The 21,029-nt window shown below is 34.4% G+C and overlaps 1 protein-coding gene across 6 annotated transcripts in view; it reads left to right on the forward strand.

The window, feature by feature from the left end:
• Nucleotides 1-21,029, forward strand: part of Gug (arginine-glutamic acid dipeptide repeats grunge) — a 158,404-nt gene that overhangs the window by 35,092 nt on the left and 102,283 nt on the right. The gene's annotated exons all lie outside the window — the stretch shown is intronic.

Raw genomic sequence — 21,029 nt, forward strand, 5'->3', positions numbered from 1 at the left:
CCGTCAGCCACATCGAGACTTGCAAACTCAACGCGGAAGGAGTTGTTCCTTGTTTTCACCCAGTGCCACAAGCTGGGATCGAAACCGGCTCCTCTGAGTCCTCTTGCTGCGTTGTAATATGTATCATATTGCAGGGTATAATATAAAAAACTAACCGATTACCTTCAAGTATCTGAAAATTACAACTTGAATAACCTGATCAGTCAAAACTTCGTTTCCATCCCTCTAAAATTGTTTACGGGGATTTTATCAAAACTTGTACTTCGACTCCGTAAAAATTAGTTTACTATTAGGCAAAACTAAACTTGTGTTTACCCAAAACTAAACGTTCATAAAATAATATTCTATAATTTTTACGCACTTATTACTATCCATTGCTATAATATATCAGTTTTTAATTAAATCTGGTAAAAATAAAATAATTATCTATAGTTGTAATTATCAAATAGGCTTTAAATACTATAGCACAGCCGACCTATTTTTTGTTTTAAAAATAATTTTATTTGGTTAAATTATTATAATTCATTTTATGCTACCTTTTTTCGACTGCATCACAAAAGAAACTAAAATATATTTAATATTAAATACATTTAATAACTACTTTTAATTTAGTTTGCTCTGAATTGGCATTGCTACAGAAACGTTTTTCTCTCATAAATTCATTGAAGTATAATTAGCTATTGATATCAACGATTTTTAAAATATAATTCGATTTAAATCAAATTTATTTGAAGGAACGTGGAACTTAACGAAATTGGACATTGAGCACTTTACGGAATTTGACGTTGAACTTATCGAAATTTCAGGTTGAACAAAACCAAATTTGACGTTGAACACTCAACTGAATTTGACGTTGAACACTTAACCGAATTTGACGTTGAACTTAATATTAGGGATGCACCGATATATCGGTAACCGATATATCGGCCGATATATCGGCTAATTTTTCAAATATCGGTATCGGCCAATATCGGCTTAAGCGAGGCCGATATTAGCCGATATTTCTGGTATTAGAAAAACATTTTCTAGTGTTTCTTTTTGATCGCTGTTGTAGGAAATAATTATTCGCGTCCAAAACGGTCAGGAATCATAAGTGGTTTTTAGACTCCAAAAGCCTTAGATCATATCATTTTTTAACAGGTGGTTACGAGAGTAAACAAAAAAGCATAATATTGTGATAGGTAACTTTGTTAATATCGGCCGATATATCGGCTATCCTAGACCGATATATCGGCCGATATTATCGGCCACGATTAGCCGATATATCGGTGCATCCCTACTTAATATTTGTTTATTTATTTATTTATTTATTTATATATGTATGAACAATATTTGCTTAGAGTGAACAGTGTTTACTGATGTTTACCGTCACGAACATAAATCAATTAAATAAATATTAACAAATAGCTAAAGTTTTTCAACGAAGTTGAAATAACAAAACCCAAATAGTAGTGAAGAGTTCGATATCACGTAACTCCAATGCACGTTCCGTAAAAAGGAAATAATGAAAATTGTCTATAAGATGTGATCTTTGATTCGGACCATAAAATTTATCCCCCAAGTCTACGTGACCCCCCCATAAAAAATAAAACTGATTATCCAAAGCGCATCTATAAGGCGGGGGGCCCTTACCACGCAATGTTTTTACCCTTAATATCCCGCAGCATCCCTTAAAAAAACCCTTAGCATTTTCGACCGTGCCGCGCATACCCAAAGTAATGGCGAAAATGCATTAGCAATATCAAATATTTGTTTTTCCAGTACGTTCCGCAATTGTGCCTACTTATTGGGGGTTTTTCGATTGACTTATTCGGTTTATAGACAAAACTTGAATATATCTCGCATCCTACAGCTAATTTCTATAGTAAAGGTCTGACCAAGGTTGTACGATTCAAATCGATAGTTGCTTCCATAAAAAGTTAAATACAAAGTTCGCTTTATCGCGAACAACAACCGCTCCACAGCTGTCATCGAAATTTTGCCAACAATTTACGGTAGGCTGGGGGATTGTTAATCGGGCAGGATGCAAAAAGTATTTGATTTAAAATGCTGTTTTTTTAAATTATTGATTTTAAATCGCCTATTATATTTCAAAGTATTTATGAAATGTATAAAAATATTTTCCGTAGTAATGCCAATTCGTAAAAAATTAAATTAAAAATAGTAATTGAATGTAATTAAGATTAATTAAAATTTTCGTTTACATTACGGATGCACGTAAATTATTAATCACTTTGTTGGGAAAACTGTTTCAAAATAAATTAAATCTAATTTTTAATTTTATCAAAACACGCGAGAAGAAATTAACGGCCAGCTTAATTTTATAAATTTACGCTTTAAATTTATTTACTTAGCCCTACAACCGGGTTAAGTCTCAAATTTCTAAATAACTATCTTCAGAAAGGTAACTATTATTTCTATTAGTTATTTTTACGTTACAAATTCAAGAATTATTTATTTTGGCGAGATTAAATTTTAGCTTTACAAGCGTTTATAATACCTACCACCACAAGACAGTAGTATAATAACTATAACTGTGACACTTATTTTTGGTTTAATGCTAATTTGCTAATCGAATCTTTTTTCGACACAGACTTTCTGTCACCTAGCTCATACTTGGACTTGCAACCGGGCAGTATATAGTTCTTGTTAGTAATATTATATATTTCGCCTCTGGCATAAGTAGACACTACGACAGTGAGCCAAGCGGTCCTATAAAATCCTATAATTTTCCACCTATCCTATATTATCCTCAGGGTTGGCTGATTTTAAAAAAATCATTGATTTAAATCAATTTTCATAAAGTATTTTTGAAAAAGAAAAAACCTCGCCAATTGCTATAATTTAGGTTTAAATATAATCTTTCTCGCTTTCTTTCCCCCTAATGTTGCATTGGATTCTACCTGTGACTGGGTATTACGCCGAATTTGTTTTGTAAAGTACCAAAATAGGTTTTAAAAAATAAAAACGTTTATGATTATTAGCTTAATTTTAATAAATTCATTATACATATTAGTCTTTAAAAATTAAAACATATTTGTTTTAGGTAAAATTATGATACTAAATTATATAAAACTTTGAAATTTTAATTAAAATCAAATAAATAAAAAAATCAATAAAAGTCCGATTTAAATAAAAACACGATTAATTTGATTTTTTTTTTAATCAAAAATTTTCCAACCCTGATTATCCTGTAATTTATTGATATATCCTATAAATAGTATAAAGTCCTATGTATTTGAGGTATTATGTGTTTTCAATGCACATAATTATTATTATTATTATTCAAACTAAAACTATCGCCAAATTTTTTCTGGGTTGCTTCCATAGAAAATAAGAATTTCAAGTCTTGTTATGAAAGCTTTAGTGATAATTTACAATGAAACAAAAAATCACTCTCCAGTATTTTATTTAAAAATAAAATTTGCATATTTGCTTAAAAAATTCCGTATCTTAACCTGAAATTTACTATATAAATATCCTTTAAAAAATTTTAGTCTTATATTATCCTATAAACTGAAGTCACATTTTTGAGTCCTGTATAATTCTTTGCTTTGAAAATCCTATTTTTCGTATAAGGAATTTATTATTTTTTTGGCTGGGAGGTTTTATCCTCGGTTTTATACCTTTTTGACTGAAAATTTAATTATGTTACCATCAAGAATAAATTAATTTACACTTAGGGATAAATGAAAAAATTTGAACTGTTATTCCAATCCACTTAAGGTTTTAACAGTAAGCTCGTCCTTTTAACAGGCAATCAAATTTCATTGGTTTCCTAAACTTTTACTATCCAAATTCGATTTAAACACGTGGGTGACGTTTTTCCTCCCCCTCTAGTGACCCCCCTCTCAACGTAGAAAAAATTTCGACGAATTAATTGTTGGAGTAGAGAAAAAAGAGCGATGTTTTTAATCGCTGGGGGGTAGGTTCTCATTTGGCGCAAATATTTAAAAACGCTAAGCCTAATATCGCTTCAAAATGAACCAGATGGAGAGTATTGTTGAGAATTTCAATAAAATAAAATAAATTTAATTTTACTTAATATCTTCTCCAAAAATCAAATTAAATAAAAAGAACGTTATAGTCGAACCGCGGACGCGGGATTTTGGTGGCAAATTTGTAAATTTTCGAAAATTTTATTCGTGCGCTACAATTAACAGCGCGAAAACTGAAGCTTACACGTTCGCGTTTGAACGCGCAGTGCTTAAACTGCCTATTATTAAAAATTATCCAATCCGATTCAACCCTCATAAGTCAAGAATGGGTACAACGCGAATACGTTCATGGTACATTGAATCGAAGAGAAAACCATTTCTTAAATAACATAAATAAATTCTTGCTACGGATGCGGAAAGTAAATAGACCTTTACTTTGGGGGACCTTAATAATTAGCTTTTGATTTCACACATACTTAGCATATTCATAATAGCTTTTTTTGGATGCAAAGTACGTTGACTCTTATGGTTTTCTCGCGACGTAGGTATAGGAGGAGGAGGGGGGTGTCTTATTTAACTCCCCCCTCCCGTGGTTAGCTAGGAGGAATATTATACCGTGGGAGGTTGGTAGCTTACAGCCTCATAGATTTGTATAATTTAATATTTTTCGTTTGCTTTTGATTTAATTTTTTTTTTTTGCGCGTTATGTAAAGTAGGGCATGTCATCGCTCTGGCTTTATTTGGCGGTTTTTGTCGAATTTTTATACGCTACGATTTATGGTTTGATCAGTTTATGTGGTTTTTTGCAGATAAACGTGCACTTTTTCACTTTTGGCTGATTTTTTAAATCATTGATTTTAAATCAAATAATTTATTTAAATGGAGTAATTATAAAATATAAGAATTATAATAATTACAAGTATAGTCTCGATTACACTTCCAAGTGAATTTAAATTTAATTATGATTGTATGAAATTTTAATTAAATTATTTGAATTGAACTGGGCAGCGGGTCCCTAAGCACTCTAAAATCCAAATTGTTTCCTTGGACATAGCTATTTAATCTGAGGTCGAAAATTAAATCCGTTTCTATGGTAATTGAACGCTAAATCCGTTTCTATGGTAATTGAACGCTAAATCCGTTTATATGGTAATGAAACGCTAAATCCGTTTATATGGTAATGAAACGCTAAATCCGTTTATATGGTAATGAAACGCTAAATCCGTTTATATGGTAATGAAACGCTAAATCCGTTTATATGGTAATTGAACGCTAAATCCGTTTCTATGGTAATGAAACGCTAAATCCGTTTCTATGGTAATGAAACGCTAAATCCGTTTCTATGGTAATGGAACGCTAAATCCGTTTCGATGGTAATTGAACGCTAAATCCGTGTCGATGGTAATGGAACGCTAAATCCGTGTCGATGGTAATTGAACACTAAATCCGTGTCTATGGTAATTGAACACTAAATCCGTGTCTATGGTAATTGAACACTAAATCCGTGTCTATGGTAATTGAACACTAAATCCGTGTCTATGGTAATTGAACACTAAATCCGTGTCTATGGTAATTGAACACTAAATCCGTGTCTATGGTAATTGAACACTAAATCCGTGTCTATGGTAATTGAACACTAAATCCGTGTCTATGGTAATTGAACACTAAATCCGTGTCTATGGTAATTGAACACTAAATCCGTGTCTATGGTAATTGAACACTAAATCCGTGTCTATGGTAATTGAACACTAAATCCGTGTCTATGGTAATTGAACACTAAATCCGTGTCTATGGTAATTGAACACTAAATCCGTGTCTATGGTAATTGAACACTAAATCCGTGTCTATGGTAATTGGACACTAAATCCGTTTTTGTGCTAATTGGACAATTAATCCGTTTTTGTGCTAATTGGACAATTAATCCGTTTTTGTACTATTTTTGGCAGTTTTTAGGATCAGGTTTTAGTATCAGGTCAGATAATAAAATCTTAAGCCGGTTTTTGAGTAATTTAGTTTCATGTAAATTATTATGATAAGTTAAAAATTAAGAAAATACCAACCCTGATTTTGGGATAATTTAGTTTTCCATCTAACATCCGTTGATGCAATAATTCCATTTATTCCCGGCGTAACAGGGAGGGTGGGAATTGAATCTTAGTATCGCACTACATAATTCTTACCCCCTCCCGCGCCCGTTAATTTAAAAATTAAGATTTATCGAAGTTGACATCTCGTCTTAATCATGGAAGTAAAAAAAACGTATTTTTCTATTATACAATTCGAGGGGTTTAAGTCCTGTATCTGTCAACGTAGTAATCCTTGTTTCGTCAGTATATAGATGTGATTATTTCTCCAGTCACGAGGCCCTTGAGTTAACAAACAATCCATTGTTTCTGCGAAGAACGGAATTGGGGGGTGGCGAGATTTTTTGAATACCGGGTTGTCTTTCAATGCGGCTTGGCTCCTCTCCAGCAGCGCCACGGTGGCAGGCCCGAGTTGACGATTAATGAGATAAACGCGCTCTGGCGGTGAAAACGTTTTGTTCAGAGCAGTCGTTTCTAATGAAGCGAGCTCGCCTTTTCGACTGCACTCTCCCGTCAACATTGTCACCCTACTTACTCATTCCTTATTTTAGCGCGTTTTAAGTTCGTCGTACGTACTTATTTTATTTTATCACTTTTGAAATTGTTGAAATTTTAATTGTGCTGACGGTAATTGGTGGTTTATCTTCGCTTTTTCCGGGATTTCGGAGTAGGGTAAGAAGAGTAAGACTATGATGACATTTTACCCCAATTCTGTGGTGGCGAATAGCTCTTTATATAAAATACGAGAGATCACGTGATTACGTTAGATTCATCATGCAGTGAAAGTTAGAGAGCGCGCGCATATTTTTGTTTTTGTTGAGCTCGCGCGAAAACGCACGAGACCCTCTACACGGAAATATTAGGAAGCGCGCTTTTTATACATGTATGTGTATACATTATTTTATAGAAAGAGCTATTGTTTGAGTCGGAGTAAAAATGATTTTCCGAAATGGCTGCCCGTGGCGGCGAATAGTTCGAGTCGGAGTAAAAACGTTTTTCCAAAATGGCTGCTTGTGGCCTCTTTAGCAATTAAATTCTGGCTAGCAGACGACCAAATCCGATTTACTCCTTTACAGAAGGAGTAGAAAGAGTCAGTGGCGTCACCAGGATTTCGAAACTGGTGGCGCTTAAGCACTAAGCACTGGTCAGGGGCGTCTCATTGAGTAATATGGGGGAGGGGGGGCTCCCTATAAGGGTAAATGAAATTTTGATGCCCATTTTTAAGTTTGAAGAAACTTTTCGCCAAGTGAATTGGAAAAATTCTTAATTTTAGGAGGCGCTTTTCGGAATTTTTAGGTGGTACTTCAGAAATTTTTCAGGTGGCTCAAGCGCCGCCTAAAACAACCTGGCGACGCCACTGGAAAGAGTAGCCCTAATACTCCGGAACAAGTGAATAGTTTATTGGCCGGAGTAATTCTCATCCCCGGAACAAGCAAATAAAACGTTTTAGGGTAAAAAGAGTACACTTTTAATCCGAGAACAGGCGAAAGTAACCACCTATTGTAACTCGATAATTATACTTGACTATACTCGTAAAGATGTTAATTTGTGTGTATTTGATACATTATTTACGGGTTAAGTATTTCCTAATTTATTAATAAAATCCTATACTTTAAGACTTATCCTATATTCTCCTGTATTTAGGAAAAGGTCCTATAACGTTATTGTATAAATTCAATTTGATGTCGATGGTAAAAATGATAATGTTTAAATAAGACGACTGATTCTTATACTGAGTTTCTATTTAGTGCTTGACACCAGAAAAGTTCGCAGATAATAAAATTATATCCACTAGAATCCTATATTATCATAGATAATTTTTTCCCAGTAGAATCCTATATTATCCTAGATAATAAAATGATGTCCGGTATAATTCTATATTATCCTAGATATTCAAATTTCGACCCATAGAATTCTATATTATCCTAGATATTCAAATTTCGACCCATAATATTCTATAACATCCTAGATATTCAAATTTTGACCCATAGAATTCTATATTATCCTAGATATTCAAATTTCAACCCATACTATTCTATAACATCCTAGATATTCAAATTTTGACCCATACTATTCTATATTATCCTAGATATTCAAATTGTGTCCCTTATAATTATATATTATCCTAGATATTCAAATTGTGTCCCATATAATTATATATTATCCTAGATATTCAAATTGTGTCCTGTAGAATCCAATAAATTCAAAAATATAACCCTATTTTTCCTATAAGGAATTTAACTTTTAGCTTATTGACCTTTGACTATTTGGGGTGCTTTCACAGGAACCATAAACACAACTGGAGGTTACTAAAAAATAGGATTTCCCTCGATTTACTAACTAGAATAACAAAACAAAATCAAGAACATCTTCGGACATCAGCAATAATTAAAAAAAACACACACACACTAATGACCATGACGGGACTCGACTGTTTCCATCGAGGTTTTATGTTGCCTAATTGGAGTTAATATTTTAACAACCACTCTCCAATAGTGCTCTACTTGTACCCCTACGACAGGCCCCTCTCTTTGTCGTAACACGCGCGTGTCATAATTAATCCGAACAGACAGACACGTGCACCAGGACGACTCCATTAATAAGCCGGTAGCCCCGCCCCCTTTACACCCCCCTTTTTGATATTATTAATAGTACGTAGGAAGACCCACGCGCTTGTGCCAGGACTACCAGCGCTGGGGGTGCGCAGTTTCCACCGTTTGTATTCCCCCGTCTTATTACTTACCGCGGTTATCCCCCCCCCCCCCTTGTTCGGTTTTGACAATGCGGGGAAGCCTCCAGGTGCGCTCGCGGGGGTCGGATAGCCCCTTTTTCCATTACGAACCCCCGCGTAGTTAAGCGTCTCACCACCAGGCGTCCCTTCAACGTTATCGTACGCGATACCCTTAATTGTCAAATGGAGCCCTATACGCCTATATTAAAAGGTGGGTAAAAATGTCGGCCCACCCTACGAAATTTGAAATTTTATGGAGACGAATTTCCTGTCATGTGTAGTTTTGTGTTTTCGGTCTAGAATCGTCCGCGTTTCAGACGACTTGTAACGCAATAGCAGTTTGTTATTGGTCTAAAATAAAAATCCGAATTTGCTGGGTTGGTCGGCATTTTTATCCACTCTGTTAATATACGCAATTAGGGGCAGTCCGGGGGTCATTGACTTTCAAAATATATGCAAGGACCCTTGAAATAAATCATTCAAAGAGGGGTCGAGGGTCACCAGGACCCACAATTTCAATGAAAAATGTTTTAGCAAATTTCACAATATATCAATAACTATTTGCTTTCCTGTCGTTTCTGTATAAATTTTTTTATTTTGTAATAAGTAAGTGACCCTCATTCAAAATAGACATGATGGTGGTTCTTAGGACCACTGTCAAAAATACTACTATTTGCAAGTCTGAGGCGTATTTTATTTAAGTAATTCTAGACCTTGGAACAGGGATGCTTTTCTCTGGATTTTCGATGATGACTATCGAAGTGTATAAATCGTTTTTGCAGAGCTTCTACTAGGTCCCTATTATTTTTTCAAGGTCCCTAAACTACCCTAAGTCCCAGGGTTTTATATTTTCTTTCCCCTACAACTTCTCAAATGTTTCTACGCCCCTGTAATATAAGATCAATTGCATAAATTAATTAATGAACAAACAGGCCTTTTCGTATAATCATAGACGCTACCTCTGAGGAGCTAGCGCCGTTACGCCATCTAGAATCGTTTCGGTCGAGAACAAGTGATTTTAAAAATCAGAAACTGATATTTAGATTTCAGAATATTAAAGTTAATTTCAAGATTTAAAAAAAAATTCTCTAGGGTGTACTACTCTGAGTAGGCCTTTCTATAAATCAACGTGGCCTTTTTTTGTTTATTGTTTTTTACCCTTCTACAATGCTTTCCCAGCTCTCCCACTAAAGAGAGCTAATGAATTCGTCCATAGGTTTGACTGCATAATATCGAGAACAAGCTGGGCAGTCGTAGCGAATTTATGGAAAGGCGTGCGAATGTCGGACCTACGTTGACAGAATATTTTCCAAAATAGATTAATTTTACTAGAGTGTACTGAATAGACCTTTCTATAAATTCCTAGCTAAACAGGTCAAACACTTTCGCAAAGAGAAGTTAGCGCTACTTCCGTAGGACTTACAAATTTATTTATTCTTTAGTTTTAAAAATAATGCTCATGCTTATTCCCATTTAAATGGTATTTTCTGAAGGGTCTCCCATAAAGTCGATTTTCCAAATATAGCTAAGGTAGCCTACTTGAAGATAGTATATTTCAAAATATAGTAAGTATTTACAAAATCAATGACATATTATTAATTAACTATTTATAATGGTTTGTATAAAACTATAACCGTTAAATGAATACGATATTCATAAAAAATCCACTATTTATCCAGACAACTAGGTTGGCAGGTTTGCCAGATAATCCTTTTTTGAGCCGCCCTGGTTCATGAAAAATCCGGCCAAACCTACCTCTCTATACACAAAAATAAATAACCACACAAGTAGTATTTTATAGAATGGTCTATTAGTAAATTATCCCCAAATATAATTAGTCTTTATAGTTAAAAGTTTATACTTGCAGCTAGGAGTAACAAACACAAGGAGAACGCAGCTAGCCTTTAAACACGCTAACGAAGGGTTGTGTACGAATTTCATTGGACGAGCGTCACGAGCCTTTACGATGAACGTTTTACGGGCTGGGGGGGAAGACAATTTCCGAATTTCCCCTTCCGACGGCAGCAGGCGCTAAAGCGTCTAGCCAATGAAAAACGTACGCAAGAAAATCCACGACTTTTGACGGGTTGCGTTCTCCTTGTGTGGGGTGTTGTGTTTGTTGCTCCTAGCTTGCAGTGCGTGTGACATTGTGTCCGGGCCGTCTTGTTTCTATTTCTCAGAGTGGAGGATAGGGGCGCTCAGTAGTTGTCACGCGTCGAAATATGACATTTTATTAACGCAATTTGGCGTCTTTTTGGGAGACTGGAGAAGAAAGCAGTCTTTTACTCAAGTGTGGGTTTTTCAAGCCAGAGTGCGTGAATTCCTTCTCAGGCAGCATAGACTTTTATGGCTATTGGAGCGGAAGAAAAGTTAATCTGGGCTTCTTCGTTTTCAGAGTGCGACTGAATATCTGGGTGCCCGCTCTGTCTAACGACTCACTTTGAATATTGTTACTTTGTCGCGTTTTCATTCGCCGTAAACGGTTGGTTTAGAAATAGCTCTCTTGCAGTGCCGGATTAAGGACTATGCCTTTGGGCCTTCACCAACAGAAGGCCCCCACCACTGATGAAAGCAATGGTTTTTCCACTGATTCGGTTTAAGATAAAAACATATCAGGCTTGTTGCTTTATTATTGGAAAAATCATTATTCTCGTGACATCAGCTCAGCTTCGGGACACGCGAGTTTTGTGTTTTTATGCTTTACTTACATAGACCCCAACAAAATCTGCCTGGGGCCCCACCTTCAGTAAATACGGTACTGCTCTCTTGGATTGACGGAGCGACTATGTTTATGATAGATCGAGTCACTTTTAACAACTGATCAGAAAATATACTACACTTTGATCTTAATAAATTAACTAATTTAGAAAATAAAAATACGATGTCATCTGGTTTGTTAAGATACTACACTTTGATCTTAATACATTATCAAAATTAGAAAGAAATACGATGTCATCTAGTTTGTTAAGAAGATACTACACTTTTATCTTAATAAATTAACAAATTTAGAAAGAAATACGATGTCATCTAGTTTGTTAAGAAGATTCTACACTTCGATCTTAATCAAACTACGAAGAATCTTAAATTTCAAAAACACATTTTTTTGGCGACGGCTTCTATTTTGGTACGCTTTGATCTTAGCTAATTGATAAAGAAGCTTAAATATTAAATTAAAAATATATTTCTTACTAAATCCTCAATTTTATTACCACGAGGAGATACTACACTTTGATCTTAGCTAATCGATAAAGAAGCTTAAATATTATTAAATTTAAAAAAATATATCTTGTACAATGTCATCCATTTTAAATGTGTCTTATTGATGTTGTCAGAATCATTTTAATTTCATTTTCAATACCTGATATTATTCACGAAAATGTTCTTAATGAAAATCACTTAATGTACATAATTTGAGTGTAACATTTAATTTAAATCTGCCAATGCTCTCATAGATGGCGTACTAATAAATAATGAAATGGCGCATTACTGTACGCAACTTATAAACAAATAAACTGCAATAGGCCCTACCCTAAAGCAAACTAAAAAAACCCGAATTCGTTATGAAAATTGATATATTTAAAACATATTTAGCTTACATTGGCGATCACAATAAAATGAAAATTTATGTCTGTAGTTATTTTTCTCCAAACGTTTTGGGCCCGTCTTTCTAGAATTTTAGGCTTCTTGTTAAATTTTGATGTGGGCTATATGGACTTGTTTCGCCCCAAAAACATGGGTGCCGCTATTACCGCTCATTTTGTCCGCCATTCTCGCTTGTAGGTGTTGATTATTTAAAAATTCCTCCCATATTCCTACAAGCTTCCGCTAAAGTGCTTTCTCCCTTTTTTGTATATGAAGGTGCACTGGTTTCGTCACATTTTAAATATGAGTGCTAAACCCAACTCATTTACCGGTTAAATTTTTTAAAAGACGCTTGTATATATACCGAAATAACTATATATATGTGTTGGGTTAATATTCCATTTATAGTAATCTTATATTTTGAAAAATACTCAATTCATGTAGCTCACCTCAGCTATATACGAAAAATATAGATTCTGACTGGCCTAATGTTAATTTTCATGGACATATGTATTCCTATAATGATATCTTTCCACGCTGTTACCTATTAATTAGAAATGTTTAATTTCTGATCCATGGTTAATTTAAACTTACAAAATAAAATATCAAAGGGACTGATACTTCATGGTTTTAAAATATTTATTTTCTTGGAGCTTTCGGACCGAGGTCATTCGTCAGCCGTTTATAATAATAATGAGTTAACGGCTGACGAAGGACCTCGGTCCGAAAGCTCCAAGAAAATAAATATTTTTAAACCATGAAGTATCAGTCCCTTTGATATTTTATTTTGTAAGTTTACCTATTAATTAGGTTAGGAATGGTTAAGCAGTCTGATAGCCTACTCCGGCTGAGTGTATCTCCGTCATCAGATGCTTGGGGGAGAAGTGTCCATTCAGGCGCGAAGTAAATTCGATTGGGAAGAAAAGAGAATTAATCCGCGATTAACCCTAGCCACAAACTTGTTGACGACGCAAAGCAACACGCCCTCTGTTTATTATACTTTGTTCTCGGAAACTGACTCTGTGTCTGTGTTTTTTTTTGTGGGAGGGAACGCAACAAATAGCGGCAACTAAAAAAAGCAGTGAAATAATGGACTATCTACAACTCGAGCGAAGTTCTTGGTTTTGTTGTTGGCCAAATTCGGTCGTTGTTATTAAGTGGGAATAAGCCTTCCTCCTCCCGCCAGAGATATCTAGCGGAAGCGGCCGAATCACGCGCCACTTGTCATTTCCGCTTTCGCCCTCCCCACCATTCGCCCTCTCTTTCCCCGCTGGGATTTATTGGCGCTGCGCCAACAATAAGAAAAATCCGTTCTAGCCAACCCTTTTATTTTCGATACTCTCGCTTTTAGTTCGCGCTTCGACCGGCAGATGTCTCTCTTCTCGAAATTGAACGGCCGCTCTCTAGCGACGTCGAATCCTCTCTTTCAAAATCAACAATTCCGAGATTCACCGACTTAAAACAAAAACAATGAATGTCATTGTTTGCGAAGAATTCGGTCGGTTCGACTCTGTCTAACGATAATGTTAAGCATCTGGTAATTATAATTAGGTGGAATGACTAGAGTGATATGATCCGTCGACGCACGAGAGTTTTTTGTTTTCCAAAAGACTTAGATAGGCCACCTGAATTAATGGCTCTAAAAGTCGCTTGATGACTTAGGCCTAAAGTGGTGCCTTGGGTATTAGATTATTTACAGGATTGCCACGGTACCTGGAAAACCTGGAATTCCTGGAAAAGTCAGGGAATTTGAATATGGGTATAAAAATCAGGGAAAAGTCAGGGAATTTGAATATGGGTATAAAAATCAGGGAAAAGTCAGGGAATTTGAATATGGGTATAAAAATAAGGGAAAAGTCAGGGAATTTGAATATGGGTATAAAAATCAGGGAAAAGTCAGGGAATTTGAATATGGGTATAAAAATAAGGGAAAAGTCAGGGAATTTGAATATGGGTATAAAAATAAGGGAAAAGTCAGGGAATTTGAATATGGGTATAAAAATAAGGGAAAAGTCAGGGAATTTGAATATGGGTATAAAAATAAGGGAAAAGTCAGGGAATTTGAATATGGGTATAAAAATAAGGGAAAAGTCAGGGAATTTGAATATGGGTATAAAAATAAGGGAAAAGTCAGGGAATTTGAATATGGGTATAAAAATCAGTGAAAAGTCAGGGAATTTGAATATGGGTATAAAAATCAGGGAAAAGTCAGGGAATTTGAATATGGGTATAAAAATCAGGGAAAAGTCAGGGAATTTGAATATGGGTATAAAAATAAGGGAAAAGTCAGGGAATTTGAATATGGGTATAAAAATAAGGGAAAAGTCAGGGAATTTGAATATGGGTATAAAAATCAGGGAAAAGTCAGGGAATTTGAATATGGGTATAAAAATAAGGGAAAAGTCAGGGAATTTGAATATGGGTATAAAAATAAGGGAAAAGTCAGGGAATTTGAATATGGGTATAAAAATAAGGGAAAAGTCAGGGAATTTGAATATGGGTATAAAAATAAGGGAAAAGTCAGGGAATTTGAATATGGGTATAAAAATAAGGGAAAAGTCAGGGAATTTGAATATGGGTATAAAAATCAGTGAAAAGTCAGGGAATTTGAATATGGGTATAAAAATCAGGGAAAAGTCAGGGAATTTGAATATGGGTATAAAAATCAGGGAAAAGTCAGGGAATTTGAATATGGGTATAAAAATAAGGGAAAAGTCAGGGAATTTGAATATGGGTATAAAAATAAGGGAAAAGTCAGGGAATTTGAATATGGGTATAAAAATAAGGGAAAAGTCAGGGAATTTGAATATGGGTATAAAAATCAGGGAAAAGTCAGGGAATTTGAATATGGGTATAAAAATAAGGGAAAAGTCAGGGAATTTGAATATGGGTATAAAAATAAGGGAAAAGTCAGGGAATTTGAATATGGGTATAAAAATAAGGGAAAAGTCAGGGAATTTGAATATGGGTATAAAAATAAGGGAAAAGTCAGGGAATTTGAATATGGGTATAAAAATCAGGGAAAAGTTCGGTTGCAAATAGCAAACTTTTACTAAAATATAGGTTAAAATATACAAAATCTTGGCACAAAATAAGTCAGGGAAAATCTTCGGAAATTGTCAGGGAAAACCTGGAAAAAAAAGTCAGGGAATTTGATTGTGAAAAAATTGTGGCAACCCTGATTTATTATTATATCCTGGATAACCTGGAGAAGTCGGGGATTTTCAAATTGGGGAAAATAGTCGGGGAATTGAATATTATCAGAAGTAAATGAACCGCAGTTATCGAAATAGCGCTCAGAATCGGAGGGCGTTTTCCTTATGAAAATGATGAAAAAAATCGAGTCAAATTAAAGCTAATTTCCATCCCGGTCTTTTGACGCGATATATTGCACCTGGGAATTGTGGTATAAAAAATGGTTTCCTAAAAACAAAACGTTTTTTTCGGCTTAGGAGCGCGCAAAATTTCAACTTCGAGGTCCAAATGTAACTTCATAAGGAAAATCCAAATGTTTTGTAGGAACCCTGGACTCGCTTTATTTAGCAAAAATACAAGTTAAATGATTATAAAACTTGAGCAAAAATAAAAGAGGGTATGGTAGTTTGATATATACAAGAAAAAAAAGGTAACCAATGAGATAGCGTGCCGATTTGCTTGATGTATAAGGGGTGGAGCGTACACGGTTGCGTTTTCCTCAACAAGATTTTTAAGCTACTCGGGGTCGGTTTTTTTTTTTATTTTTAGAATAAAAATCAAATTGAATTTATTAATTAATGGATATTTTACTTTTATCAGTTAGCTAATCTTTAATTAAATTTAATTACTTTTCGAATTTTAGTTGGCTATGTTTTTAATTTTCTAAGAACCTATTTTTTATTACCTAAATGAAATACATGACGAACATATGGACCAATATTATAGACTTATGACTTCAATTAACAAACCAAATTCCTTTTAAAAACCAGGGTTTTTTCTTCATAAGTATTTGAAACCTACATCTTTTCGTAATGTCAACAGAAGTTATTCTATATTATCCTATATTTTCCAAAAAATATTTCCTAAATTTAAATCAATTAGAAACAACTTATTTTATAATTATTTTTAAGCTTTTCCGCGTTACGTTCATAATTATAAATAAATACTTAGTTTATAATTGGATTTTTGTAACATTTCTACAAAACTGGCAGTAATGTTAATTCCGTTGATCCACCATAAATATGCAAGTTCAAAGATTTTCTTAGAACCAATCATATTGGTCACTAAGTTAGGTATATTCTTGACTAGTCCGAAGTTTGCATAATGTAACATAATCACAGGGCCCCCAGAGGTCCTATAATTCATATAAAATTATATTTTCAAAAATCCCCTATAACAATCCTATATATTTTAGCAAAATCCCCAAAAATCCTATAAAATCCTATAATTTTGGTATTTGGCCCATTTCAAATCCCGCCACTAAGTTAAATCGCTGTATTTAGCTATAGGATATAAATTCCTATACACAGTCATTCTAGTCTATACTTTTATTATTGTTAACATGGTTAGCTACTATTATATTTTGGTGATTTATTTCACTAAATATAGATTTGGTTTTTCAATGCATTAAGTTAGTAAATGAAATAGCATATATAGTCCCATAAAATAAAAAAATAAAATAGTCTTATAACGTCCTATATTTTTAGAAATATAATAATATTTTTCTTATAAATGAAATTGAAGATTTGAGTGGGGTGGGAGCCCTATAATCAGTAAGTATGCCATAAAAGTATTTTCTTTAATGAATCCTTGTTCCCGGATATGACGTCTATATTTTATTTTAGCTCATGATTTCGTTTCCATGGTAACCTTTTCCCAATAGCGCCAGAATTCTAATTTTTGTGGCATTTTGGGGTCCCCTTGTACGTATAGAAATGTTATAGCATGGACAGTAAATTAAGAGGACAGGTTTTCGATACCCTTCCACAGTGCATTTGATTTATCCCCGCGTATCAATCAGCTCGAGAGACTCCGAGGGAGTCTTGCAAGGTCGTTTGTACCACGTGATCTTAAAATTTCAAAATGGCAATCTAATGCGGTTGATATTGTTACGTAATTTTTTGCGCTTTATATTTTAGTAATTTTTAATTGTGGTTTTTTAATTCAATAAAAACTATCAACTGATATTTAGTATATCATATTTAATCTATAAAAACGTGAAAAAATACCTTTTTTCGTAAAAATGTTCTTCGTGTTTATCTTTTTTCTTTTTTCGAACAGTATCGTCCACTCTTAGCGATACTTGTTTTTTTTTCAAATAACCTTGGACGACTCCCTTAGTGTGATTGGTTTACAGGGGCTAAAAACCCGGCTTTTTACCGATCCTCTAAAATCTATTATCCATGGTTATAACAAGGCATACTTACAGGTGATTATCTTACGTATGGTAGTAGGAATAGAAGCAACTATCCTAAAAAGATCATCAACAGCTCTCCAAGCGGCGAAATCGAGAAATTGGTGTATACAACATCGAGAGCTTCTACGTGATATACTTCCTTCGAGAATTTCTCGTATAATTCTTTTAAGTGTCGCTTCGTTTAGGCGCTGGCTCTAACTAACTGAGATTTATGGATGTCCTATTAGACAGATGTTCGCGTTCACTTCGACTTGTTGCCTTTAAGTAGCGCTCGCGAAGGCGCGCTCGGAAATCACGAGTGGCGTCGGCGAAGCTGAGAGGATAAATCGAAATTCCTTTTTGCTATAATTGGAAAATGAGGCTGCATTTGTTGCTTCTAAGCCTTCTCGGCAATGATGAAGAACGATCTATGATACGCTTCGAATTGTTGATTAGCTACTTCTGTTTCTCGTTATCTCATAAGTAACATAATAACAATAAGTATGACACTTCCTATTGCTTTAATGCTCATTTTCTAACCGAACTGATGAAAGCAATGGATTTTTCACTGATTCGGTTTAAGATAAAACTATATCAGGCTTGTAGCTCTATTTGAAAAATCATTATTATCGTGACATCAGCTCCGCTTTGGGACACGCGAGTTTTGCGAATCCATACCTCTACTTGGAATGCTTATCCTGCCGTATCGCGTATGGTAAGATCACTCTGACGGCTTTGGCCCCGCCTACGAGATAAAAAATCCCCTCTGCGCGCGCTCCCCTCTCACGTTGTTGTTTGTTAAGTTAACATAGTGACATAAAAAAACCGTCAGCCACATCGAGACGAAAATCTGCCGCGATAAGCATTCCTAGTAGAGCTATGGATTCCTGTTTCCTTACATAGGGCCCCACCAACTTAGTGCCTAGGGCCCCACCTTCAGTAAATCCGGTACAGCAGAAACAAAATGGCGGAAAAATAGCGTATCCCTTTAAATCGAAATACATTCATAAAATTAACCCTATTAATCCACAGAATCGAATATGCATTTGTTTATAATGTAAAACCAAAATCACCCTTTTCGGTCTGAAGGGGAGTAGATTTTTTCCAGGTTTTAGCTATTTCGATATGAGCGCAAAACCCTACTTATTTCACACTTTCAGGGCCCCCAGAGGTCGTATAGTTCCTATAAAATCCTATATTTTCAAAAATGTCCCATAACCTCTTATATTTTTAGCAAAATCCCCAAAAAGTCTTACAAAATCCTATAATTTTGATATTTTGCCCGCCACTCGGTTTATTTTCTAGATTTAGCAATAGGATAAATTCTTATACCAAGTCATTCTAGTCTATACTTTCGTTATTGTACTAGTATATTTTTGTGATAAAATGGTTAAATAGTTTTTTTTAAGTGAAAATCAAAGATTTATTTCACTAAATATATCCTACTATTCCTATAATAAAATTGAAGATTTGCGTGGGGGGCTGGGCACTTTAATTTTCAAAAAAAAAACCCTTTGTATGCAGTGAAATAACGATATCAAAATATTGAATTATAATTCCATCTGTAAAATTCCTCTATTTTGAAAAATACTCTTTCAACGTAGGTCACGTTAACTCGAAGGGCCGACATTCGTTCAAATCCCGTACACTCTAGAGAAAAATTATATTCGAAACCTTGAAATCAACTGGAAAATCCTGAAATCTGAGCGAAAATCAGTTACAAAATCTCAGCTATCTAATTAAAACTATCTAATCAAATTAATTTAATTAATGATTAAATTTAGGCGAAAATAATTGTTGAATAGAAAAAAGTGGCATGAAATCAGTTTCTGATAGAAAAAAGTGGCATGAAATCAGTTTGAGATTGAAAATTTGCGAAATCAGTTTGAGATTGAAAATCTGCGAAATCAGTTTGAGATTGAAAATCTGCGAAATCAGTTTGAGATTGAAAATCTGCGAAATCAGTTTGAGATTGAAAATCTGCGAAATCAGTTTGAGATTGAAAATTTGCGAAATCAGTTTGAGATTGAAAATTTGCGAAATCAGTTTGAGATTGAAAATTTGCGAAATCAGTTTGAGATTGAAAATTTGCGAAATCAGTTTGAGATTGAAAATTTGCGAAATCAGTTTGAGATCGAAAATTTGCGAAATCTGTTTGAGATTGAAAATCTGCGAAATCAGTTTGAGATTGAAAATACCGTACCCAAATTTGTGAAATGTAGGACCCCTCGACTTAATCAGTCCGCGAGTACGAAAACCCAAACGCTCTGTCGGAGTTAAGAATAAATAGAATTTGTCCGCTTTAGCTGATCGATTAGACATTCTTTTCGGGTTGGCGTATACAACAAGATAGGACGTTCCTAACTTAAAAGGAACATTATATAATTGCTTTCCATTGTTGCGCGTCGTCCATGCCTCAATGGAATACTCAGTAGCGTACCAGCTGCTTTTAACAATGAATTGGGATATTTATTTTTAAACCACTCTAAACACCAATTAAATTGTGGAAAAGAGGCGCGTATTATATGCGAGAAAAGATTTGCCGTTTCAAATTTAATAAACTGGTTTTATTTTTAATTGGGCCGCGAAGTAAGGATTAAATTGTCTGTTTAAAATTGCGGGGTGGTTGTTGATCGACTTCACGAAACAAATTAATGATTCATTAAAATAAATGGACTCGTTCGTTAATTAAAAAGCGAATGGATAAAAATTAAATTTTTCGATTTCTCATTTCTAAATCGCGTACACTTGTAAAACAGATTTTTAGAAATCTTAAATCCTCAAATCGGATCATTCTAGACATTGAATAAAGCAAAATTGTCGGAAAAATTGTTTTAAATCGAAATATTTTTAGATCAAGAAATCCTTTTAAAAATCTTAAAATTAGAGTTATAATTACCAAATTTATTTTGGGGATTTTAAATTTATTACGTATGAATTTGAAACGTTATTAGTATTGCGCTGGAATTATCAGGGAATTGAATGTGGGTCCAGGGTTCGTACACGACCTGGAAAAGTCAGGGAAATTGAAAAGGTTTCCAAAAGGTCAGGGAAAAGTAAGGGAATTTCAAAATGATCCCAAAAAAATCAGGCAAATTTTTGAAATAAAATATTTTTCAAGATTTTTACCTCAAAAACATAAATTTATTCTACAAAATTTGTCAGGGAATATTTGACAATTTGGTCAGCGAAAACCGGTCAATGTCAGGGAATTTAATTCCGGAAATTTTGTACGAACCCAGGAACCCTGGGTTCTAAAAGTAGGGGAATTTTAAAAATAGAAAACTTTTTTAAACTCAAATCGAGGGGCTGATCACTCCGCG

Source organism: Leiobunum rupestre, chromosome 10 (genome assembly GCF_980474605.1).
Source record: "Leiobunum rupestre chromosome 10, qqLeiRupe1.1.hap1, whole genome shotgun sequence".
NCBI classification, from domain to species: domain Eukaryota; kingdom Metazoa; phylum Arthropoda; class Arachnida; order Opiliones; family Sclerosomatidae; genus Leiobunum; species Leiobunum rupestre.